The sequence below is a fragment of the Pleurodeles waltl genome, chromosome 5 (genome assembly GCF_031143425.1).
Source record: "Pleurodeles waltl isolate 20211129_DDA chromosome 5, aPleWal1.hap1.20221129, whole genome shotgun sequence".
Taxonomy (NCBI): Eukaryota; Metazoa; Chordata; class Amphibia; order Caudata; family Salamandridae; genus Pleurodeles; species Pleurodeles waltl.
The window spans coordinates 592,277,837-592,293,096 of NC_090444.1; the positions used below are offsets into that span (position 1 = coordinate 592,277,837).

At 46.9% G+C, this 15,260-nt stretch overlaps 10 non-coding genes across 10 annotated transcripts; 5 read left to right on the forward strand and 5 right to left on the reverse strand.

Moving 5' to 3' along the window:
• Nucleotides 1–1,472: 1,472 nt before the first annotated feature.
• TRNAR-ACG (transfer RNA arginine (anticodon ACG)) lies at nt 1,473–1,545 on the reverse strand. Its single transcript has one exon. It is a non-coding gene; the product is annotated as a tRNA-Arg (tRNA).
• A 779-nt stretch (nt 1,546–2,324) lies between these two features.
• Nucleotides 2,325–2,431, forward strand: LOC138297806 (U6 spliceosomal RNA). Its single transcript, XR_011204345.1, has one exon. It is a non-coding gene; the product is annotated as a U6 spliceosomal RNA (small nuclear RNA).
• Nucleotides 2,432–4,232: 1,801 nt separating this feature from the next.
• On the reverse strand, nt 4,233–4,305 carry TRNAR-ACG (transfer RNA arginine (anticodon ACG)). The gene has a single exon. It is a non-coding gene; the product is annotated as a tRNA-Arg (tRNA).
• A 779-nt stretch (nt 4,306–5,084) lies between these two features.
• LOC138297807 (U6 spliceosomal RNA) lies at nt 5,085–5,191 on the forward strand. Its single transcript, XR_011204346.1, has one exon. It is a non-coding gene; the product is annotated as a U6 spliceosomal RNA (small nuclear RNA).
• A 1,811-nt stretch (nt 5,192–7,002) lies between these two features.
• On the reverse strand, nt 7,003–7,075 carry TRNAH-AUG (transfer RNA histidin (anticodon AUG)). Its single transcript has one exon. It is a non-coding gene; the product is annotated as a tRNA-His (tRNA).
• A 781-nt stretch (nt 7,076–7,856) lies between these two features.
• Nucleotides 7,857–7,963, forward strand: LOC138297808 (U6 spliceosomal RNA). Its single transcript, XR_011204347.1, has one exon. It is a non-coding gene; the product is annotated as a U6 spliceosomal RNA (small nuclear RNA).
• Nucleotides 7,964–9,764: 1,801 nt separating this feature from the next.
• Nucleotides 9,765–9,837, reverse strand: TRNAR-ACG (transfer RNA arginine (anticodon ACG)). Its single transcript has one exon. It is a non-coding gene; the product is annotated as a tRNA-Arg (tRNA).
• A 779-nt stretch (nt 9,838–10,616) lies between these two features.
• Nucleotides 10,617–10,723, forward strand: LOC138297810 (U6 spliceosomal RNA). Its single transcript, XR_011204349.1, has one exon. It is a non-coding gene; the product is annotated as a U6 spliceosomal RNA (small nuclear RNA).
• Nucleotides 10,724–12,533: 1,810 nt separating this feature from the next.
• On the reverse strand, nt 12,534–12,606 carry TRNAR-ACG (transfer RNA arginine (anticodon ACG)). The gene has a single exon. It is a non-coding gene; the product is annotated as a tRNA-Arg (tRNA).
• A 779-nt stretch (nt 12,607–13,385) lies between these two features.
• On the forward strand, nt 13,386–13,492 carry LOC138297811 (U6 spliceosomal RNA). The gene has a single exon (XR_011204350.1). It is a non-coding gene; the product is annotated as a U6 spliceosomal RNA (small nuclear RNA).
• The last annotated feature ends 1,768 nt before the right edge of the window (nt 13,493–15,260 follow it).

Sequence of the window (15,260 nt, forward strand, 5' to 3'; positions counted from 1 at the left end):
GGGCCTATGCAAATGATGGCCTCTGGGCCATATGGGAACCCCTTTTCAGCAGGACTGCTAAAGTCAGCCTTGCCACCAGATTGCTCGGGGAAGCTGGAAATACCAGGCCAAGGGAGGCACCGGGTTCTATAGGTCCTTGGAGGACCCATTGGGCCGGCCTCCCTCAGTTTCTGAGGTCCATGAAATGTTCACCCTGCAGCCTTTTGGAGAGGTTTTGGCCGATCGTGGCCGATCGGGGATGAGAGGGGCAGAAGGCAGAAAGAGCACAATGCTCTTGAAACTGCTCTAACCCACCTCTCTCCCCGCCTTGGGTTCCATCTGGGTGTGTCAGGTGTTGGCCTATGGATAACAAGGAACTGGCTCAGTGCATTATGATTCTCACAAAAATAAAAGGGCCATCTATCAAGTGCAAGCGCACACACACACAGACTCTGGCACACATCTGTGTTAACGACCTTGATACCTAGTTTGAAGGATCAAGGACCCCTGGTGAAATCCCAGACCAGCGCACCCCTTTATGGTGAACGCGTGGCTGTTTCAAAATTCAGATTTACTGGGGGGTTATGATGGACTTTTCAACAACCACGCCTGGGCAACATTTGAAATCATTCCCCCCATTTCTCTCAGAAATGCCCATGGTTCGGGAAGTACTTGCTCCACAGTCTTTCTCTTCCACCAGTCAGTAGTATTTCCTTGAGAGCTGTTTACGATATTGATTCTTTGGAGGTAAATGTTCCTTTCATCTGCAAGCAGGCTCTTTCCAAGAATGGTTGCCTTCAGAGGCAGTGTAACTATTCGCCCCCTACCTAGGCATTCTAATTCTCTTCCACCAAATCAAAGACATTGCCTCATTGTGCATATAATTGTGTGCCCGCCGTCCCCTGCTTTGTTATTGAGGCTGCCATCAATCGAATGACATCTGCCTGTGCCCAAGAGTAGTAGTACTGATGAGCATTAAACTGCAGCCTACTGATTAAAAAAGCGCAAAAGATGAAAAAGTGCAAGGTCTACGTAGGGTTCAAACCTGCAGTCTTCAGATCCAAAAGAAGGCCTGTTATCCCTTTCACCCGGGGCCTTTTCACATGGGGCTTATTTCTATAGTTTTCAAGAGAGTTCTAAAAGGCATGTGTCTTGAACAGTTGTTCCTACCAATCCTGCACAACCAATTTTTTAGATCCCCTGCGACCCGCATCTCAACCCTTGAAGTAAAACTATTTTCACTCCAGAAAACACATGTTGTGAAGTTTTCCTCTCTTGTTCAAAAAGCTTAGGCTTGGGAAACATTCAAAGGTCAGGCTCATAGAATCCAGTACAATAATTAAACTTTCGACTTGCCACAGTTGCTATCACAGCCTCCTTACCACGGAACGATTGCTGGACACATCCTGCACCGGAATGTTCATCCTACAAGAAGGCTGAGATAATTAACAACTCAAGAGTAATTACCTGAAAAAAGGGACTGGCAACCCTTCCGAGCCAGATAGGAGTCGAACCTACAATCTTCTGATCCGTAGTCAGACGCGTTATCCATTGCGCCACTGGCCCCACATAAGATCACTTTCCCCCTTGTCCTTCAGAGAGTGCTAGAGAATGCGTGCCCTCGTGTGTGTGTGTGTCTGTGTTTTAAAACGTCATTCTATCACAATATGTAACCACATTTACAACGCACACTGAAGCTGCAAGTGAACTTACCTGCCCCACTGAAGTTACGTTCTGTCAGGTTTTCGTAACTTACACCAAGGACCCTAGGAGAGAAAAGGACATAAGCGCCAGTCCAAGCAGACCCAGCAGCAAAGAAACATTTTAAATAAGCGTCAGTTTCTTACAGAGTCTGGTTCAACATCATCAGTTCCACAGCTGTATGGGGCTGAGCCTGAGGACTCCTTAGTAAGCAGGCCAGTACAACACTAAGGCGTTTACTATTCAAATACAGGTGAAAATTAAGACACCTTGTCATATGCTCTCTTTGCCCTGGAACCCACCACAACACCATTCCACTCCCACAAGCCTTCACCTAGCCTACTGTGCAGCTGACTCACCTTTTCCATCAACGTTCCCCAGGAAGTGTGATGTCACAATGCACTTTGCCTGTAGTCTGGACCATGAGCCTTTGCAACCTGGCGTAATGAAGATGCTTCCAATGTGTGAAGATTTGGACCACAAATATAGGGAATAGAAGTGGATTGTTACGCCTCATGCCTTATTGCCATGTGTCTCAGAATTGAATGCTTACTGGACCATCCACTCAGCGCTTTCAGGCCACCCTACGTCTGAAGCCTGCAGATTCAGGGAGTGTATATACATTGAAAGCTCTCGCATGAAGTGTGCTTGCTTCGGCGGCACATATACTAAAATTGGAACGATACAGAGAAGATTAGCATGGCCCCTGCGCAAGGATGACACGCAAATTCGTGAAGCGTTCCATATTTTTAACAGCTTTAGAGAGAGAAAGGTCCTTTGTTTGCAAGTCTTCTTGTAATAATACAGCAACTTCCAGTGCCTTCCTTTCCATTTGTATTTTTGAATTGCCCTCCCCTCAACATTCTTAAGGTGTTTACCACTGCAGTAGCAAAGGTAAGCCTTTAACTGCTCCTGCAGGCCAATGCCAGTGCCCAGCTGCATTTAGCAAGGAAGACTTCAGCACTTCAGTGACCTTTCTTTCAATTTTCCAGCCTCCCTGTCATTATCCTTCACCCCGCCCCCCAACTCTATACTGTTGCCAGTGACGCATTGCTTTGTGGGAAGCAGGACAGAGCAGAGAGAAGGGTAGGGCCTATGCAAATGATGGCCTCTGGGCCATATGGGAACCCCCTTTTCAGCAGGACTGCTAAAGTCAGCCTTGCCACCAGATTGCTCGGGGAAGCTGGAAATACCAGGCCAGGGGAGGCACCGGGTTCTATAGGTCCTTGGAGGACCCATTGGGCCGGCCTCCCTCAGTTTCTGAGGTCCATGAAATGTTCACCCTGCAGCCTTTTAGAGAGGTTTTGGCCGATCGGGGATGAGAGGGGCAGAAGGCATAAAGAGCACAATGCTCTTGAAACTGCTCTAACCCACCTCTCTCCCCGCCTTGGGTTCCATCTGGGTGTGTCAGGTGTTGGCCTATGGATAACAAGGAACTGGCTCAGTGCATTATGATTCTCACAAAAATAAAAGGGCCATCTATCAAGTGCAAGCGCACACACACACAGACTCTGGCACACATCTGTGTTAACGACCTTGATACCTAGTTTGAAGGATCAAGGACCCCTGGTGAAATCCCAGACCAGTGCACCCCTTTATGGTGAACGCGTGGCTGTTTCAAAATTCAGATTTACTGGGGGGTTATGATGGACTTTTCAACACCCACGCCTGGGCAACATTTGAAATCATTCCCCCCATTTCTCTCAGAAATGCCCATGGTTCGGGAAGTACTTGCTCCACAGTCTTTCTCTTCCACCAGTCAGTAGTATTTCCTTGAGAGCTGTTTACGATATTGATTCTTTGGAGGTAAATGTTCCTTTCATCTGCAAGCAGGCTCTTTCCAAGAATGGTTGCCTTCATAGGCAGTGTAACTTTTCGCCCCCTACCTAGGCATTCTAATTCTCTTCCACCAAATCAAAGACATTGCCTCATTGTGCATATAATTGTGTGCCCGCCGTCCCCTGCTTTGTTATTGAGGCTGCCATCAATCGAATGACATCTGCCTGTGCCCAAGAGTAGTAGTACTGATGAGCATTAAACTGCAGCCTACTGATTAAAAAAGCGCAAAAGATGAAAAAGTGCAAGGTCTACGTAGGGTTCAAACCTGCAGTCTTCAGATCCAAAAGAAGGCCTGTTATCGCTTGCACCCGGGGCCTTTTCACACGGGGCTTATTTCTATAGTTTTCAAGAGAGTTCTAAAAGGCATGTGTCTTGAACAGTTGTTCCTACCAATCCTGCACAACCAATTTTTTAGATCCCCTGCGACCCGCATCTCAACCCTTGAAGTAAAACTATTTTCACTCCAGAAAACACATGTTGTGAAGTTTTCCTCTCTTGTTCAAAAAGCTTAGGCTTGGGAAACATTCAAAGGTCAGGCTCATAGAATCCAGTACAATAATTAAACTTTCGACTTGCCACAGTTGCTATCACAGCCTCCTTACCACAGAACGATTGCTGGACACATCCTGCACCGGAATGTTCATCCTACAAGAAGGCTGAGATAATTAACAACTCAAGAGTAATTACCTGAAAAAAGGGTCTGGCAACCCTTCCGAGCCAGATAGGAGTCGAACCTACAATCTTCTGATCCGTAGTCAGACGCGTTATCCATTGCGCCACTGGCCCCACATAAGAGCACTTTCCCCCTTGTCCTTCAGAGAGTGCTAGAGAATGCGTGCCCTCGTGTGTGTGTGTGTCTGTGTTTTAAAACGTCATTCTATCACAATATGTAACCACATTTACAACGCACACTGAAGCTGCAAGTGAACTTACCTGCCCCACTGAAGTTACGTTCTGTCAGGTTTTCGTAACTTACACCAAGGACCCTAGGAGAGAAAAGGACATAAGCGCCAGTCCAAGCAGACCCAGCAGCAAAGAAACATTTTAAATAAGCGTCAGTTTCTTACAGAGTCTGGTTCAACATCATCAGTTCCACAGCTGTATGGGGCTGAGCCTGAGGACTCCTTAGTAAGCAGGCCAGTACAACACTAAGGCGTTTACTATTCAAATACAGGTGAAAATTAAGACACCTTGTCATATGCTCTCTTTGCCCTGGAACCCACCACAACACCATTCCACTCCCACAAGCCTTCACCTAGCCTACTGTGCAGCTGACTCACCTTTTCCATCAACGTTCCCCAGGAAGTGTGATGTCACAATGCACTTTGCCTGTAGTCTGGACCATGAGCCTTTGCAACCTGGCGTAATGAAGATGCTTCCAATGTGTGAAGATTTGGACCACAAATATAGGGAATAGAAGTGGATTGTTACGCCTCATGCCTTATTGCCATGTGTCTCAGAATTGAATGCTTACTGGACCATCCACTCAGCGCTTTCAGGCCACCCTACGTCTGAAGCCTGCAGATTCAGGGAGTGTATATACATTGAAAGCTCTCGAATGAAGTGTGCTTGCTTCGGCGGCACATATACTAAAATTGGAACGATACAGAGAAGATTAGCATGGCCCCTGCGCAAGGATGACACGCAAATTCGTGAAGCGTTCCATATTTTTAACAGCTTTAGAGAGAGAAAGGTCCTTTGTTTGCAAGTCTTCTTGTAATAATACAGCAACTTCCAGTGCCTTCCTTTCCATTTGTATTTTTGAATTGCCCTCCCCTCAACATTCTTAAGGTGTTTACCACTGCAGTAGAAAAGGTAAGCCTTTAACTGCTCCTGCAGGCCAATGCCAGTGCCCTGCTGCATTTAGCAAGGAAGACTTCAGCACTTCAGTGACCTTTCTTTCAATTTTCCAGCCTCCCTGTCATTATCCTTCACCCCGCCCCCCAACTCTATACTGTTGCCAGTGACGCATTGCTTTGTGGGAAGCAGGACAGAGCAGAGAGAAGGGCAGGGCCTATGCAAATGATGGCCTCTGGGCCATATGGGAACCCCCTTTTCAGCAGGACTGCTAAAGTCAGCCTTGCCACCAGATTGCTCGGGGAAGCTGGAAATACCAGGCCAAGGGAGGCACCGGGTTCTATAGGTCCTTGGAGGACCCATTGGGCCGGCCTCCCTCAGTTTCTGAGGTCCATGAAATGTTCACCCTGCAGCCTTTTGGAGAGGTTTTGGCCGATCGTGGCCGATCGGGGATGAGAGGGGCAGAAGGCAGAAAGAGCACAATGCTCTTGAAACTGCTCTAACCCACCTCTCTCCCCACCTTGGGTTCCATCTGGGTGTGTCAGGTGTTGGCCTATGGATAACAAGGAACTGGCTCAGTGCATTATGATTCTCACAAAAATAAAAGGGCCATCTATCAAGTGCAAGCGCACACACACACAGACTCTGGCACACATCTGTGTTAACGACCTTGATACCTTGTTTGAAGGATCAAGGACCCCTGGTGAAATCCCAGACCAGCGCACCCCTTTATGGTGAACGCGTTGCTGTTTCAAAATTCAGATTTACTGGGGGGTTATGATGGACTTTTCAACAACCACGCCTGGGCAACATTTGAAATCATTCCCCCCATTTCTCTCAGAAATGCCCATGGTTCGGGAAGTACTTGCTCCACAGTCTTTCTCTTCCACCAGTCAGTAGTATTTCCTTGAGAGCTGTTTACGATATTGATTCTTTGGAGGTAAATGTTCCTTTCATCTGCAAGCAGGCTCTTTCCAAGAATGGTTGCCTTCAGAGGCAGTGTAACTTTTCGCCCCCTACCTAGGCATTCTAATTCTCTTCCACCAAATCAAAGACATTGCCTCATTGTGCATATAATTGTGTGCCCGCCGTCCCCTGCTTTGTTATTGAGGCTGCCATCAATCGAATGACATCTGCCTGTGCCCAAGAGTAGTAGTACTGATGAGCATTAAACTGCAGCCTACTGATTAAAAAAGCGCAAAAGATGAAAAAGTGCAAGGTCTACGTAGGGTTCAAACCTGCAGTCTTCAGATCCAAAAGAAGGCCTGTTATCCCTTTCACCCGGGGCCTTTTCACATGGGGCTTATTTCTATAGTTTTCAAGAGAGTTCTAAAAGGCATGTGTCTTGAACAGTTGTTCCTACCAATCCTGCACAACCAATTTTTTAGATCCCCTGCGACCCGCATCTCAACCCTTGAAGTAAAACTATTTTCACTCCAGAAAACACATGTTGTGAAGTTTTCCTCTCTTGTTCAAAAAGCTTAGGCTTGGGAAACATTCAAAGGTCAGGCTCATAGAATCCAGTACAATAATTAAACTTTCGACTTGCCACAGTTGCTATCACAGCCTCCTTACCACGGAACGATTGCTGGACACATCCTGCACCGGAATGTTCATCCTACAAGAAGGCTGAGATAATTAACAACTCAAGAGTAATTACCTGAAAAAAGGGACTGGCAACCCTTCCGAGCCAGATAGGAGTCGAACCTACAATCTTCTGATCCATAGTCAGACGCGTTATCCATTGCGCCACTGGCCCCACATAAGAGCACTTTCCCCCTTGTCCTTCAGAGAGTGCTAGAGAATGCGTGCCCTCGTGTGTGTGTGTGTGTCTGTGTTTTAAAACGTCATTCTATCACAATATGTAACCACATTTACAACGCACACTGAAGCTGCAAGTGAACTTACCTGCCCCACTGAAGTTACGTTCTGTCAGGTTTTCGTAACTTACACCAAGGACCCTAGGAGAGAAAAGGACATAAGCGCCAGTCCAAGCAGACCCAGCAGCAAAGAAACATTTTAAATAAGCGTCAGTTTCTTACAGAGTCTGGTTCAACATCATCAGTTCCACAGCTGTATGGGGCTGAGCCTGAGGACTCCTTAGTAAGCAGGCCAGTACAACACTAAGGCGTTTACTATTCAAATACAGGTGAAAATTAAGACACCTTGTCATATGCTCTCTTTGCCCTGGAACCCACCACAACACCATTCCACTCCCACAAGCCTTCACCTAGCCTACTGTGCAGCTGACTCACCTTTTCCATCAACGTTCCCCAGGAAGTGTGATGTCACAATGCACTTTGCCTGTAGTCTGGACCATGAGCCTTTGCAACCTGGCGTAATGAAGATGCTTCCAATGTGTGAAGATTTGGACCACAAATATAGGGAATAGAAGTGGATTGTTACGCCTCATGCCTTATTGCCATGTGTCTCAGAATTGAATGCTTACTGGACCATCCACTCAGCGCTTTCAGGCCACCCTACGTCTGAAGCCTGCAGATTCAGGGAGTGTATATACATTGAAAGCTCTCGCATGAAGTGTGCTTGCTTCGGCGGCACATATACTAAAATTGGAACGATACAGAGAAGATTAGCATGGCCCCTGCGCAAGGATGACACGCAAATTCGTGAAGCGTTCCATATTTTTAACAGCTTTAGAGAGAGTTAGGTCCTTTGTTTGCAAGTCTTCTTGTAATAATACAGCAACTTCCAGTGCCTTCCTTTCCATTTGTATTTTTGAATTGCCCTCCCCTCAACATTCTTAAGGTGTTTACCACTGCAGTAGCAAAGGTAAGCCTTTAACTGCTCCTGCAGGCCAATGCCAGTGCCCAGCTGCATTTAGCAAGGAAGACTTCAGCACTTCAGTGACCTTTCTTTCAATTTTCCAGCCTCCCTGTCATTATCCTTCACCCCGCCCCCCAACTCTATACTGTTGCCAGTGACGCATTGCTTTGTGGGAAGCAGGACAGAGCAGAGAGAAGGGTAGGGCCTATGCAAATGATGGCCTCTGGGCCATATGGGAACCCCCTTTTCAGCAGGACTGCTAAAGTCAGCCTTGCCACCAGATTGCTCGGCGAAGCTGGAAATACCAGGCCAGGGGAGGCACCGGGTTCTATAGGTCCTTGGAGGACCCATTGGGCCGGCCTCCCTCAGTTTCTGAGGTCCATGAAATGTTCACCCTGCAGCCTTTTAGAGAGGTTTTGGCCGATCGGGGATGAGAGGGGCAGAAGGCAGAAAGAGCACAATGCTCTTGAAACTGCTCTAACCCACCTCTCTCCCCGCCTTGGGTTCCATGTGGGTGTGTCAGGTGTTGGCCTATGGATAACAAGGAACTGGCTCAGTGCATTATGATTCTCACAAAAATAAAAGGGCCATCTATCAAGTGCAAGCGCACACACACACAGACTCTGGCACACATCTGTGTTAACGACCTTGATACCTAGTTTGAAGGATCAAGGACCCCTGGTGAAATCCCAGACCAGCGCACCCCTTTATGGTGAACGCGTGGCTGTTTCAAAATTCAGATTTACTGGGGGGTTATGATGGACTTTTCAACACCCACGCCTGGGCAACATTTGAAATCATTCCCCCCATTTCTCTCAGAAATGCCCATGGTTCGGGAAGTACTTGCTCCACAGTCTTTCTCTTCCACCAGTCAGTAGTATTTCCTTGAGAGCTGTTTACGATATTGATTCTTTGGAGGTAAATGTTCCTTTCATCTGCAAGCAGGCTCTTTCCAAGAATGGTTGCCTTCATAGGCAGTGTAACTTTTCGCCCCCTACCTAGGCATTCTAATTCTCTTCCACCAAATCAAAGACATTGCCTCATTGTGCATATAATTGTGTGCCCGCCGTCCCCTGCTTTGTTATTGAGGCTGCCATCAATCGAATGACATCTGCCTGTGCCCAAGAGTAGTAGTACTGATGAGCATTAAACTGCAGCCTACTGATTAAAAAAGCGCAAAAGATGAAAAAGTGCAAGGTCTACGTAGGGTTCAAACCTGCAGTCTTCAGATCCAAAAGAAGGCCTGTTATCCCTTTCACCCGGGGCCTTTTCACACGGGGCTTATTTCTATAGTTTTCAAGAGAGTTCTAAAAGGCATGTGTCTTGAACAGTTGTTCCTACCAATCCTGCACAACCAATTTTTTAGATCCCCTGCGACCCGCATCTCAACCCTTGAAGTAAAACTATTTTCACTCCAGAAAACACATGTTGTGAAGTTTTCCTCTCTTGTTCAAAAAGCTTAGGCTTGGGAAACATTCAAAGGTCAGGCTCATAGAATCCAGTACAATAATTAAACTTTCGACTTGCCACAGTTGCTATCACAGCCTCCTTACCACGGAACGATTGCTGGACACATCCTGCACCGGAATGTTCATCCTACAAGAAGGCTGAGATAATTAACAACTCAAGAGTAATTACCTGAAAAAAGGGTCTGGCAACCCTTCCGAGCCAGATAGGAGTCGAACCTACAATCTTCTGATCCGTAGTCAGACGCGTTATCCATTGCGCCACTGGCCCCACATAAGAGCACTTTCCCCCTTGTCCTTCAGAGAGTGCTAGAGAATGCGTGCCCTCGTGTGTGTGTGTGTCTGTGTTTTAAAACGTCATTCTATCACAATATGTAACCACATTTACAACGCACACTGAAGCTGCAAGTGAACTTACCTGCCCCACTGAAGTTACGTTCTGTCAGGTTTTCGTAACTTACACCAAGGACCCTAGGAGAGAAAAGGACATAAGCGCCAGTCCAAGCAGACCCAGCAGCAAAGAAACATTTTAAATAAGCGTCAGTTTCTTACAGAGTCTGGTTCAACATCATCAGTTCCACAGCTGTATGGGGCTGAGCCTGAGGACTCCTTAGTAAGCAGGCCAGTACAACACTAAGGCGTTTACTATTCAAATACAGGTGAAAATTAAGACACCTTGTCATATGCTCTCTTTGCCCTGGAACCCACCACAACACCATTCCACTCCCACAAGCCTTCACCTAGCCTACTGTGCAGCTGACTCACCTTTTCCATCAACGTTCCCCAGGAAGTGTGATGTCACAATGCACTTTGCCTGTAGTCTGGACCATGAGCCTTTGCAACCTGGCGTAATGAAGATGCTTCCAATGTGTGAAGATTTGGACCACAAATATAGGGAATAGAAGTGGATTGTTACGCCTCATGCCTTATTGCCATGTGTCTCAGAATTGAATGCTTACTGGACCATCCACTCAGCGCTTTCAGGCCACCCTACGTCTGAAGCCTGCAGATTCAGGGAGTGTATATACATTGAAAGCTCTCCCATGAAGTGTGCTTGCTTCGGCGGCACATATACTAAAATTGGAACGATACAGAGAAGATTAGCATGGCCCCTGCGCAAGGATGACACGCAAATTCGTGAAGCGTTCCATATTTTTAACAGCTTTAGAGAGAGAAAGGTCCTTTGTTTGCAAGTCTTCTTGTAATAATACAGCAACTTCCAGTGCCTTCCTTTCCATTTGTATTTTTGAATTGCCCTCCCCTCAACATTCTTAAGGTGTTTACCACTGCAGTAGAAAAGGTAAGCCTTTAACTGCTCCTGCAGGCCAATGCCAGTGCCCTGCTGCATTTAGCAAGGAAGACTTCAGCACTTCAGTGACCTTTCTTTCAATTTTCCAGCCTCCCTGTCATTATCCTTCACCCCGCCCCCCAACTCTATACTGTTGCCAGTGACGCATTGCTTTGTGGGAAGCAGGACAGAGCAGAGAGAAGGGCAGGGCCTATGCAAATGATGGCCTCTGGGCCATATGGGAACCCCTTTTCAGCAGGACTGCTAAAGTCAGCCTTGCCACCAGATTGCTCGGGGAAGCTGGAAATACCAGGCCAAGGGAGGCACCGGGTTCTATAGGTCCTTGGAGGACCCATTGGGCCGGCCTCCCTCAGTTTCTGAGGTCCATGAAATGTTCACCCTGCAGCCTTTTGGAGAGGTTTTGGCCGATCGTGGCCGATCGGGGATGAGAGGGGCAGAAGGCAGAAAGAGCACAATGCTCTTGAAACTGCTCTAACCCACCTCTCTCCCCGCCTTGGGTTCCATCTGGGTGTGTCAGGTGTTGGCCTATGGATAACAAGGAACTGGCTCAGTGCATTATGATTCTCACAAAAATAAAAGGGCCATCTATCAAGTGCAAGCGCACACACACACAGACTCTGGCACACATCTGTGTTAACGACCTTGATACCTAGTTTGAAGGATCAAGGACCCCTGGTGAAATCCCAGACCAGCGCACCCCTTTATGGTGAACGCGTGGCTGTTTCAAAATTCAGATTTACTGGGGGGTTATGATGGACTTTTCAACAACCACGCCTGGGCAACATTTGAAATCATTCCCCCCATTTCTCTCAGAAATGCCCATGGTTCGGGAAGTACTTGCTCCACAGTCTTTCTCTTCCACCAGTCAGTAGTATTTCCTTGAGAGCTGTTTACGATATTGATTCTTTGGAGGTAAATGTTCCTTTCATCTGCAAGCAGGCTCTTTCCAAGAATGGTTGCCTTCAGAAGCAGTGTAACTTTTCGCCCCCTACCTAGGCATTCTAATTCTCTTCCACCAAATCAAAGACATTGCCTCATTGTGCATATAATTGTGTGCCCGCCGTCCCCTGCTTTGTTATTGAGGCTGCCATCAATCGAATGACATCTGCCTGTGCCCAAGAGTAGTAGTACTGATGAGCATTAAACTGCAGCCTACTGATTAAAAAAGCGCAAAAGATGAAAAAGTGCAAGGTCTACGTAGGGTTCAAACCTGCAGTCTTCAGATCCAAAAGAAGGCCTGTTATCCCTTTCACCCGGGGCCTTTTCACATGGGGCTTATTTCTATAGTTTTCAAGAGAGTTCTAAAAGGCATGTGTCTTGAACAGTTGTTCCTACCAATCCTGCACAACCAATTTTTTAGATCCCCTGCGACCCGCATCTCAACCCTTGAAGTAAAACTATTTTCACTCCAGAAAACACATGTTGTGAAGTTTTCCTCTCTTGTTCAAAAAGCTTAGGCTTGGGAAACATTCAAAGGTCAGGCTCATAGAATCCAGTACAATAATTAAACTTTCGACTTGCCACAGTTGCTATCACAGCCTCCTTACCACGGAACGATTGCTGGACACATCCTGCACCGGAATGTTCATCCTACAAGAAGGCTGAGATAATTAACAACTCAAGAGTAATTACCTGAAAAAAGGGACTGGCAACCCTTCCGAGCCAGATAGGAGTCGAACCTACAATCTTCTGATCCGTAGTCAGACGCGTTATCCATTGCGCCACTGGCCCCACATAAGATCACTTTCCCCCTTGTCCTTCAGAGAGTGCTAGAGAATGCGTGCCCTCGTGTGTGTGTGTGTCTGTGTTTTAAAACGTCATTCTATCACAATATGTAACCACATTTACAACGCACACTGAAGCTGCAAGTGAACTTACCTGCCCCACTGAAGTTACGTTCTGTCAGGTTTTCGTAACTTACACCAAGGACCCTAGGAGAGAAAAGGACATAAGCGCCAGTCCAAGCAGACCCAGCAGCAAAGAAACATTTTAAATAAGCGTCAGTTTCTTACAGAGTCTGGTTCAACATCATCAGTTCCACAGCTGTATGGGGCTGAGCCTGAGGACTCCTTAGTAAGCAGGCCAGTACAACACTAAGGCGTTTACTATTCAAATACAGGTGAAAATTAAGACACCTTGTCATATGCTCTCTTTGCCCTGGAACCCACCACAACACCATTCCACTCCCACAAGCCTTCACCTAGCCTACTGTGCAGCTGACTCACCTTTTCCATCAACGTTCCCCAGGAAGTGTGATGTCACAATGCACTTTGCCTGTAGTCTGGACCATGAGCCTTTGCAACCTGGCGTAATGAAGATGCTTCCAATGTGTGAAGATTTGGACCACAAATATAGGGAATAGAAGTGGATTGTTACGCCTCATGCCTTATTGCCATGTGTCTCAGAATTGAATGCTTACTGGACCATCCACTCAGCGCTTTCAGGCCACCCTACGTCTGAAGCCTGCAGATTCAGGGAGTGTATATACATTGAAAGCTCTCGCATGAAGTGTGCTTGCTTCGGCGGCACATATACTAAAATTGGAACGATACAGAGAAGATTAGCATGGCCCCTGCGCAAGGATGACACGCAAATTCGTGAAGCGTTCCATATTTTTAACAGCTTTAGAGAGAGAAAGGTCCTTTGTTTGCAAGTCTTCTTGTAATAATACAGCAACTTCCAGTGCCTTCCTTTCCATTTGTATTTTTGAATTGCCCTCCCCTCAACATTCTTAAGGTGTTTACCACTGCAGTAGCAAAGGTAAGCCTTTAACTGCTCCTGCAGGCCAATGCCAGTGCCCAGCTGCATTTAGCAAGGAAGACTTCAGCACTTCAGTGACCTTTCTTTCAATTTTCCAGCCTCCCTGTCATTATCCTTCACCCCGCCCCCCAACTCTATACTGTTGCCAGTGACGCATTGCTTTGTGGGAAGCAGGACAGAGCAGAGAGAAGGGTAGGGCCTATGCAAATGATGGCCTCTGGGCCATATGGGAACCCCCTTTTCAGCAGGACTGCTAAAGTCAGCCTTGCCACCAGATTGCTCGGGGAAGCTGGAAATACCAGGCCAGGGGAGGCACCGGGTTCTATAGGTCCTTGGAGGACCCATTGGGCCGGCCTCCCTCAGTTTCTGAGGTCCATGAAATGTTCACCCTGCAGCCTTTTAGAGAGGTTTTGGCCGATCGGGGATGAGAGGGGCAGAAGGCATAAAGAGCACAATGCTCTTGAAACTGCTCTAACCCACCTCTCTCCCCGCCTTGGGTTCCATCTGGGTGTGTCAGGTGTTGGCCTATGGATAACAAGGAACTGGCTCAGTGCATTATGATTCTCACAAAAATAAAAGGGCCATCTATCAAGTGCAAGCGCACACACACACAGACTCTGGCACACATCTGTGTTAACGACCTTGATACCTAGTTTGAAGGATCAAGGACCCCTGGTGAAATCCCAGACCAGCGCACCCCTTTATGGTGAACGCGTGGCTGTTTCAAAATTCAGATTTACTGGGGGGTTATGATGGACTTTTCAACACCCACGCCTGGGCAACATTTGAAATCATTCCCCCCATTTCTCTCAGAAATGCCCATGGTTCGGGAAGTACTTGCTCCACAGTCTTTCTCTTCCACCAGTCAGTAGTATTTCCTTGAGAGCTGTTTACGATATTGATTCTTTGGAGGTAAATGTTCCTTTCATCTGCAAGCAGGCTCTTTCCAAGAATGGTTGCCTTCATAGGCAGTGTAACTTTTCGCCCCCTACCTAGGCATTCTAATTCTCTTCCACCAAATCAAAGACATTGCCTCATTGTGCATATAATTGTGTGCCCGCCGTCCCCTGCTTTGTTATTGAGGCTGCCATCAATCGAATGACATCTGCCTGTGCCCAAGAGTAGTAGTACTGATGAGCATTAAACTGCAGCCTACTGATTAAAAAAGCGCAAAAGATGAAAAAGTGCAAGGTCTACGTAGGGTTCAAACCTGCAGTCTTCAGATCCAAAAGAAGGCCTGTTATCGCTTGCACCCGGGGCCTTTTCACACGGGGCTTATTTCTATAGTTTTCAAGAGAGTTCTAAAAGGCATGTGTCTTGAACAGTTGTTCCTACCAATCCTGCACAACCAATTTTTTAGATCCCCTGCGACCCGCATCTCAACCCTTGAAGTAAAACTATTTTCACTCCAGAAAACACATGTTGTGAAGTTTTCCTCTCTTGTTCAAAAAGCTTAGGCTTGGGAAACATTCAAAGGTCAGGCTCATAGAATCCAGTACAATAATTAAACTTTCGACTTGCCACAGTTGCTATCACAGCCTCCTTACCACAGAACGATTGCTGGACACATCCTGCACCGGAATGTTCATCCTACAAGAAGGCTGAGATAATTAACAACTCAAGAG